This window comes from Alligator sinensis, unplaced genomic scaffold, assembly GCF_000455745.1.
Source record: "Alligator sinensis unplaced genomic scaffold, ASM45574v1 scaffold684_1, whole genome shotgun sequence".
Taxonomy (NCBI): domain Eukaryota; kingdom Metazoa; phylum Chordata; order Crocodylia; family Alligatoridae; genus Alligator; species Alligator sinensis.
Window position 1 is genome coordinate 810,517 of NW_005842681.1, and position 8,068 is coordinate 818,584.

At 40.4% G+C, this 8,068-nt stretch overlaps 1 protein-coding gene across 2 annotated transcripts in view; it reads left to right on the forward strand.

Annotated features, from left to right (window-relative positions):
* SH3BGRL2 (SH3 domain binding glutamate rich protein like 2) overlaps positions 1-8,068 on the forward strand; it is a 47,207-nt gene that overhangs the window by 30,730 nt on the left and 8,409 nt on the right. The window lies entirely within an intron of this gene.

Below are 8,068 nucleotides of genomic sequence, written 5' to 3' on the forward strand. Positions count from 1 at the left end.
CAGTTGGCTAGGTTATGTTATCATGTTGATGTATTCACTTCCGGGGATGCCTGTGTCCTGATATACTCATTATAAATGAGTAGTGCTACTCATACTATAGTGTGATCCTATATTTTGTCACTAGGATCAGAGTGGAGAACATGTACAGTCACCTTTATTAGTTATTTCAATCTGAATAAAAATGTTTGGAAGAAAAACACAGTTCAACTAGTTCATTGATTAAGGGTGTAAAAGACCATAATCAATTAGTGACATGAGTACATTTTATTCATTGGCTTGTAGATCTTTAAATGAAGCAAGCTGAGAATATGATTTTGCACTATTTTTTATAGCTAACTTCTTTGATGAATATAATCCTATTGGATTTTTCACGTGTGTTTGTCTTAACAAGAGAAGTATACTGAAAATACCACACTGGGCAGTTTCCTTGATGCCCGATGAACCTGATATTTGCAGTTTAGATCAGTGGTCTTCAAACTTCCTGAACTCATGGAACCCTTTCAGATTACTACATCTGCCACAGAACTCCTACTCCTAACCTGTAAGCTGACACAGAGCCAGGTGACCTGGGCCAGCAATGATGACACACCATCTTCTGCTCTGCTCCGCCATTGCCCCTGGACTCTCCAGAATCATTGCCATGGAGCACAGTTTGAAAACCATTGGTTTAGATCAGGAGTTTTCAACCTTTTTTGCTGAGCTGACCCTTAAAAATTTTGGAATGGAGGTGTGGACCCCTTTTAATTGCAAGCAGGGGTATCCACATACTTTTGATTGATCATACACATCTTTTGTGGACGCCTTAGTCATAGTCTGCTGGCCCCTACGGGTCTGTGGACCACAGGTTGAAAACCACTGGTTTAGATTGTAACAGCATATGTCAACCCTTCCTCTAGGACACCAGAGCCACATCCACATGAGCATGTACGTTTGCTTCCCTGGGTACAAGAAGCAGTGGCACATGTTGTACCACTGCTACTTGTCCCTGGGAAACGCCTGTGCCATGCACCCTCTGGCACGTGGCAGGTTACCCTGGATGGCATAGGGGAAGCTGGGGCCAGCACTGGGCTGGCCCCAGCAGCCTTACCTGGGGTTCTGGGGGCATCCTGGGGCTGCAGCAGCAGCTATCTTGCCACTCGGAGCCTGGCCACTGCTGGAGTGTGGCTCCGGCTGGACAGGCTCTGACTTTGGGCAGCACACACTGCCCCCACATGTGCCACTCTGTTTTGGGGTTTTTTTGTGTATGTGGGGGTTTTTTTGACTCCACGATCTCCCAGGGTCAACAGCTGCTACCCTGCAAGGCAGAGAACAGTTGAATTTATGGTATGTGGGGATTTTGCTACGAGAGGGAAGTTCTCCTTCTTTCAAATTTCAGCTGGTCTCCTGTTGGAATGGGCAGAGGCCATGTTGTAGCTGGCATAGGGATCAGCTAAGAACTGAATGCAGATTCCCTGAATCCTAATCCAGTACCTTGTCCATGGGACCATCCTTCCTTTTGCTGGATGACTCTGGCAGTGTTTTCCTGCTTCCCTTTCCAGCTAATCTTGGTATTCAGGTCCAAATAATGTCTTTTTGTCCCTTTTTAAATTAAAGCGGTATAGAGCAACTGCATAGCACCTATTGGTTTAAGGGTTCAGAACTCTGGGACTGTTAAGAGATATGTTTCAGTTTTTACCCTGACAAGTATATTGACTGTAGTCACTTGACACTGCTTATTACTTACCCTCTCACTTTGTACCACAGCAAAAACCACAAACAGCCTGTGGAGGGATATCTGGAAAGTCCCTGACAATGACAGATCTCCTTTAGAGGGCCTCTCCATCAGGCTTAGCTTCTCTCCACAGGAACAGGGGGGATGCAAAGGTGGCTTTTTGCCATCTCCAGTCTTCTGTTCTGTGGACAGCCAAGGGATTCATTTGGCCACCAGTGCAGACTACTACAGCTTGACAGCTTTTGGCTTTTTTAACGTGTGAAGAGAGACTGATTTTTTAGGTCATCTAGTTCATTAACCAGGAGTGTTTAGAACATTCTCTAGGTTTAAATTGTTGAATGCTGCATTGGCCTGTACCCTCATTATGGTAGTGTCACTATTATACTGTATTTATTTATTTATAACATATCTTGCATTATTCTGCACATATAAAGTTTAGGTAATCAAATTATGACAGCTCTTTAAATATGTTTGCAATCATCATGGGTTTAAAAAATCACTAGTTATGTACTGTTAATTAGAACTAGTCAAAATGCAATACTTCCATTCCATGGAAAGCTTTGTCCATCCTAAGTCAGAGCACAAATTTCCTTACATTTAAAAAAAATGTATGTTTAAAAAATATTGAAATAATCTAGAAGTGTTTGTTTCAACTTTTATGGCTATTATAAATTAATATACAAGCTGAAATTAAGCCCTTTGATCATTTTAACTGAAAGTTGATCAAATCGAGATGTTCCCCTAAAACATTTTGACCTAGTGAAATAAGCATTTTTCTAACCATAACAACTATTCTGTTAAAATGTTTTTCACCATCTTTATTATTAAGCAGTGATGCTTCACTCGCTGTTGTGAAAAAGCATCCTAACATCTTAATATGCTTTAGAAACTTAGCTATACAAAACCAAAGCGAAATATATCTCTTGCTGATTTTCCCTTCTGGTTAGATGAGCAGTACTCCCTGTATGCTAAAAGCTAGTTACTGGTTTTATCCTTTTCAAGTGTCTGTCTAATTTGGTTTTGCTTATTGTTGAACCAGGAGCATATTGTTCAGAACCAAGATGAACAAGTCCAAATTCAGTTGCAGAGAAAGTGGTAGAAACTTATTAAATCAAGCCTGGATTTTTATTTTTAAGTAATATTAATTAGCATTTATAACATGCTTTTGATTCATAGGTTTAGAAGCACTTTACAATGGTGAGGTAAAAACAAGGTACAAACACTAAGTTTCTCAAGGTTGCAAAATAGATAAATGTTGGAACTGGGGTTAGAAGCTTGTTTCTGTGAATTCAGTCACCCTGTATTTTCCCTCAGAAGCATAAGCACAGTCACAATAACATAACATTTAACGTATGAGGTGGTCTCATAGCTGGAGTTGGTAATCTTTTGCTTAAGTAACAATGATGGTATTGTAAATAAACTGCCCTCTCCAAAACCAGGCAAGGGAGGTAATGACTGACTTCATTAGGAGTCTTCTGCTGGAAAAAATGGCCTGGACAAACTAGAGATTCTTGAAAGCTTAATTATTGTTTGAGTCAAATTATTCACTGTTACAGGCTGCAGTGGAAGCTGTTTGTGCATTCCAGGAGGGTAATGTACATCCATTATGGTTTGAACACGCTTTTTTACTTCACTTCATTGCAGCAGAAAGGTTCTTAAAATGTCTGGCTCAGTTCCCTCTTGTTGATGAATTAGAATTTGCAGGAGTGTGTTTGTCAGGTGTCAGGGGAAGCTCACCTCTTATTTTTGTAATGACCTCCCCCACCATCATGGGGCAGTAGCTGGTTGTGGCTTATTATTGTTCATTTGTTTTAATACTGCCAAGCCAATTCTGAAGCAGACCTAATGGTGTTTGGGCACATCTACATGTGCTATTAATGTGCCTGAATAAATTCTGGTGCAGTTTGCACCAGAGTCATCTGCTTCCCAGGTGCAGTATTCACGCAGCAATTGGAGCCGGGGTGGAGCAGCTTTGGGCTGGTAATTGGTTCGGGGGGCTCAGCTCCAGGCTCTGGGTGGTGGCGTTGGGCGGCAGAGAGGCTGGCTGGGGCAGAGGGGCTAGGTGGCGGGCAGCCCTCTCATTGTAGCACCCTCGTGTCCCAGCCAGCCTCTCTGCCGCCCAACGGTCACAGTTTACATGTGCGTTTGAGCGCACATAATTACTCAGCTCTAAGATAGTACTGATCAGGAGAAGTACTATCTTATAGTAGAATTAATTGATTTACTGCACTCTCATATGGTTGCACATGTAGATGGTGATGCTTTACTGTGGAGCTAATTAGTCAACTGCAGTAAAGCACAGGTATAATGCACCCTTTGTGTAGATTCTCCAGTCTAGCTCTCAGAACTCAATGATTTCCTTCAATATCCTTTGTGAAGCTGCTGTTCAACCTGTTTCTTCTAGATATTTAAAATAACTCTTAAAACATCCTCCAATGGGGCAATGACATGACTGCTGTAACTACAGTATCAGTTCATGCGGCATTCTGGTGTGTCAGGAGTATCTGCTTTCTTTGGATGCATCTGTTTGGCTGCTCAGTTTGAATTTGTATTAGGTCAAGACCTAGGACCAGTTCCTGGTGTCAGAGTGGTTTATTAAAAAAAACGATTAGATGTAAATTGGTTGGGGTGAACTATCCATTTAGTTTTAATACATACATACTTTGAAAGCTAATTACAATTCATTGTACCTCTCACATTAAGAAAATAAAGAGGAACTGAAGACTTGCTATTTTTGACTTTGCTATTATTTTCAAATGGGATGGTTCCTAGTGCCTGAATAATGGTTAGGCAGTCCCTGTCCTCAAGTGGCCCTTGCCAGTCCTCCTGTGGCACCATGTTTTGAGGGAGCCCACATCGACACTGTGACAGTAACTGTGTGGTCAGCTGCTTGACTGTAGTATTTTTCCATTTGTCTTGAATACTGAATCCCCCCTGAGGGTAAAAGCAAGCAGCTGTCCTAGATAACATACATAGCCAAACAATATGGGTAAATGAAGGAGAACCCCCACCCTGAAGATCAGAAATGGAGAAAATCATGGAATTGAGAGATGATTAGAAATATAGGAACATAAATACATGATTATTGAATAAATGGAAAGTGTTACTGGAATAGTTACATCCTAAGCCAGCAAAAAGCAAATGTTTATAATGGCTTAAAACATTTTTTATTTTTCCTGTAGCTGCTAAATGTGTTTTTATTAAAGGTCAAACCAAACTTTCAGTCTTCTGTCAGCATCATTATGTCTTCTGCGGTGTGGAGAGGTATGATCCCTGACCAGTACAGCAGGCAATCAGAAGGCTCGCCCATAGATGCAGTTATACTAGCAAAATTGTACTGTTCCCAAGTGCACCTTGTTTTGGGGGATTTTATTATTCAGTTTGTACAAAGCGTAGGGGATAGACTACTACCACTACACAAGCTAGTGTGTTTAAAGCTAACTGTTCCACCTTGCAGTCACTGCTGTGACTACAGTGTAGATAGACCCTTAATCTAATGCCCCACTGAATATCTTGGTGACTTTCTGTAGTTGCACATCCTACAGTAACCACAGATTTTAGAAGAGCTATATTTTCCATACAGATAGTGTATGAAGTTATAGTGATAGAAGTTATAATTTAGACATGCTCCCTAATAGGAAACTGAGGGAGTTGTGAATTGGGAGATGGTCCCTCAGCTAGGGAGGAGCTAGCTAGCTAGCTAGTTAGTTAGCTAGAGACAAAGGGTCTTCAGTGGTTGTCTACTGCTCCACAATTAAAATGTGTTATTTTTATTCTAGATTAAGGGAAAAAACAAATAAGAAATGATGGAAAAAGGCTCCATGAGACAGCACAGTGTGTGTCTTTTCCCAGAGGGAGCCAGTATTTTATTCTGGATAAGTTTTTTGGGTTTTTTTCAGGGAGCCTGTGCTTTGGATCCTGCCCAAAATCATGGTTTCTGGGAAAATCGCAAAAATCACAATTTCAGTAGGTCCCCACACATTGATGTAGTAGAAAAGAAAACATAAGCAGATCATGCAGAAGGAATCTAGTTTTGTTAGGTATATAGCTTAACATCCCTATGCTCTTTCAAAAAAACCTGATCTTATATTTTGCATGCAGCAGTAGTGCCTCCAGGAATTTTTGCTTCAGAGACTGAGTTTGAAAGAAGCAGCATTTGGAAAATTGACATTAAGTTCACTTTTGAAGATATGTCAAATGTGCTTCTGGGCATAATGGCTGCAGTCAAGCCAAGTGCTCAATAATATGCTTATCTCTAGACATCTGCTTTGTCTGCTGCCTTCCCCAGTGCTTAGAGACAAGTATTTGATTAAATGCCTTGTTGGATCAGGGTGAGCATCTCCTAGATGTCCAAATTTATTTTCTTGGCCTTAGAAGGGAGAGACAGGAAAATTCACAAATAATATTCTTCTATCTAAGTGACAGGAGACACTCTAATTAAAGTACCCACAACGTCACATGTATTCAGTGTCTCTGCACTTCAAAATGGCAGTGGGAGTGTTTTAACTAAAGCTCATTTGACGAGCTGTAGTTAGAGCACCCCTGCCGCCAGTTTGAAACATGGGGACGCTGAATACACGTGATGCAGAGGCTGCTGGAACGTACTAAGAAGCACACTCCAGCAGACTTGCAGCAGGTTTGATTATTCATGTCTGCTCTAATATGTGCTAATTAGTATGGGTTGGAGCAGAGGTCCGTCGCATATATAGGTGCCCTTCAACACCAAAACCAAAGAACAGAACACCATAAAATTGGTTGTGAATAAATTTAAGCTGGAAATTAGAAGGTTTCTAACTATCAAAGCAGTGAGTTTCTGGGACAGCCTGACAATAGGAGTGAAAAAAAGGGTAAGAAGTGTCCCTGAGCCTTATGGCTCCTTGGACTAGCATGGCTAAGGAAAGCTAGTTTCTTTAGCCAGTAGTACAAAATGGAATGATGTAACTAGTGGCATATTTGGCCTCTGACTCCCCAGCCTGGGTCAGCTGTGGGGCAGTCTTTTGCATGAGTCTAGAATGGGGTTCTGGAGCCACAGCGAGACACCTTAGTTTCTTCTATGGTAAGGGGAACAGTAGCTAACTAGTTTAACTGTGGACTTTAATCTATGTGTGAAAGGGAGAGAGAAGAAAACTATATATTTACTGGGAGCTGGAGAATTGCTAAGCTTTTGATAGCATAAAGTAGGTTAAAGAGTTAGATACCTCACAGATTGAATAGGATCTAAACCTAAATGCAATCCTACTCCACCCTATTTGACTCCCTGAAAAAAGCATTGACATGGCCACACATCATCTGAATCTTAAGAAAAAGCAGTAAAGAGGGTGACCCACCCACCTTTTGTATTATTGCTTAAGTACCAGTTTGGGTATCTAATAGCTGGAATTGGATCTTACCCCAGGTCAGTCAAAACCTTATATATTGACTTCTCATATCCGTGACTTGATTTTCATTAATCTGTATTTGCATCATCATTGTTCAGTCCGCTTTAAGTCCAGTGACTCTTTATTTACTTTTTAAATTTCTCTTCCTTTTTTGGATCTTTAAAAATTTTACCTAAAAACCTTGTGAATGGTATCCCTTTTAATATAAAACTTGTACATATTTAACAAAGTCCATTAAAACTGAGCTTCAGAACCTGATCCCGAGCAGTACTAAAACATGGTATTCTGTTCTATAATAGAAACTTGTTTATTGGCAATGTGTAAAAACATGTAGTCTATTTATTTATTTATTTTTAAATATACAGCTACAAAACTGGCCGGTTGGTGATTTGACAGGGTACACTTTTAACGAGACTGCTGATCTGTGACAAAAAGATTACTGAAAGACTTCAGCTGATAAACAGGAGAAGCAGAAAGGGCCAGATAGACAACTCCCTCAGTCTCCTATTAGGGATCATGTCTAACTAATAACTTCTGTTACTATACTTTCTCTATGGAAAATGTAGCTTCTTTGGCATCTGGGGTCATTGTAGGATGTGGAACTACAGACTGTCAACAAGATATTCCATGGGGCATTAGATAAAGGGTCTGTCTAAACTGTAGTCACAGCAGTGACTGCAGAGTAGTGCAGTTACCTTTACACACACTAGCTTGTATAAAGGTAGTAGTTAGTTGTTTGAAGATGCAGATTTTAAAGGTATGCAGGCACCAAGCAGGATTTTCAATTTGACTTGAAGACCACTTTATGTAATTTTTTTCTATGCAATCATTTTTTTAAAAGAAAGTTCAGCCTCTGAACATTTTTACTTAATCACTGAAGAAAATGGAAAACAGAGAACTATCATTACATTTAGAATTGTTGGGTTTTTATAGAAGAACATAAGTAGGTACTTGTTACTCTTTCGGTGGGGGTAGCGCA